General features: G+C 40.0%; 1 pseudogene; it reads right to left on the reverse strand.

Moving 5' to 3' along the window:
• LOC111438503 overlaps positions 1–1,669 on the reverse strand; it is a 4,692-nt pseudogene that overhangs the window by 518 nt on the left and 2,505 nt on the right.

Raw genomic sequence — 1,669 nt, forward strand, 5'->3', positions numbered from 1 at the left:
GTTTTGATCCTGACACCATTAGTGGTGTTAATTATCGTGCAGTTCTTTACGATGACACCTTTAACGGGTTCTTCGTTAGTGTATCTTCCAAGACTTCCGATGCTTATGTCATGTCCTGGCCCACATGTCACGTTGGTGATGTTAATTTGTTTGCTTCCATCTCCAAGAGAAATGCAATCATCTCCTGTTGCAATTTTGGACATTGTGATTGCGATCCTATTTGATCGACCGATGTGTATTCCATTAGTGTTGAGACTGTTTTCTAGTGGAGTTATATTGATATTATGGAATGTGAGGTTGTTGCAGCCGAGGACATTGATATGAAAGTTCTTGATATCAAGTGACGTTATTCTGTTCACGATTGAATTTGTGATGAAGTTGAACCTCAAACTCCAAACAAATTTCTGTAAGTGGTTTATTTGTGAAAGTTATAGTGACAAAATCAATCAAAGCTTTAAGAATGCGATCAATACCTTCCGATTGCACTGATTCCACGGACAATACTCTTGGTCTATTAGAATAGGGTTGCTAATATTGACCATTATAATGTCCAAAAACGGCATATTGGTGGCAGTGACGCTAGCAGCAAAAGCTGGCCATGTTTTGATCCTGACACCATTAGTGGTGTTAATTATCGTGCAGTTCTTTACGATGACACCTTCAATGGGTTCTTCGTTAGTGTATCTTCCAAGACTTCCGATGCTTATGCCATGTCATGGCCCCTTCAATGGGTTCTTTGTTAGTGTATCTTCCAAGACTTTCGATGCTTATGCCATGTCATGGCCCACATGTCATGTTGGTGATGTTAATTTGTTTGCTTCCATCTCCAAGATAAATGCAATCATCTCCTGTTGCAATTTTGGACATTGTGATTGCGATCCTATTTGATCGACCGATGTGTATTCCATTAGTGTTGAGACTGTTTTCTAGTGGAGTTATATTGATATTATGGAATGTGAGGTTGTTGCAGCCGAGGACATTGATATGGAAGTTCTTGATATCAAGTGACGTTATTCTGTTCACGATTGAATTTGTGATGAAGTTGAACCTCGCCAAAAAGTTTACTCTCCACAATGCATACCAATGGAGTTAGTATTCCTCATCATCCAACACAGTGCGCCCCCCCTAATCGAGGCCAACACCTCCCCTCGAACAAAGCATACCAATGGAGTTAGTATTCCTCACTTATAAACCCATGATCATTCCCTAAATTAGCCGATGTGGGACTTTTATCATCCAATATCTCCCCTCGAACAAAGTGCATCTCCCCTTAATCGAGGCTCGACTCCTTTCGAGTCTTAGTTATTTTTTATTACTGCCTTCGAGGAGGCCGAGGCCTTTTGGAGTTCTTTGTTCGATATTTGAGGATTCGACAATCTATTGGCACGGCTAAGTTTGGAGCATGGCTCTGATACCATGTTAGACGAACACGACTCTCCACAATGGTATGATATTGTCCACTTTGAGCATAAGCTCTCATGGCTTTGCTTTGGGCTTCCCTAAAAAACCTCATAACAATGGAGTTAGTATTCCTCACTTATAAACCCATGATCATTCCCAAAATTAGCCGATGTGGGACTTTCATCATCCAACAAACAGAACCCAATAAAATCGAAAACTCATAAAGAATTTCACTCCTTTACATGCTTTTTTTTTTTTTTTTTTTTTT

The sequence above is a fragment of the Cucurbita moschata genome, unplaced genomic scaffold, assembly GCF_002738365.1.
Source record: "Cucurbita moschata cultivar Rifu unplaced genomic scaffold, Cmos_1.0 Cmo_Scf00076, whole genome shotgun sequence".
NCBI classification, from domain to species: domain Eukaryota; kingdom Viridiplantae; phylum Streptophyta; class Magnoliopsida; order Cucurbitales; family Cucurbitaceae; genus Cucurbita; species Cucurbita moschata.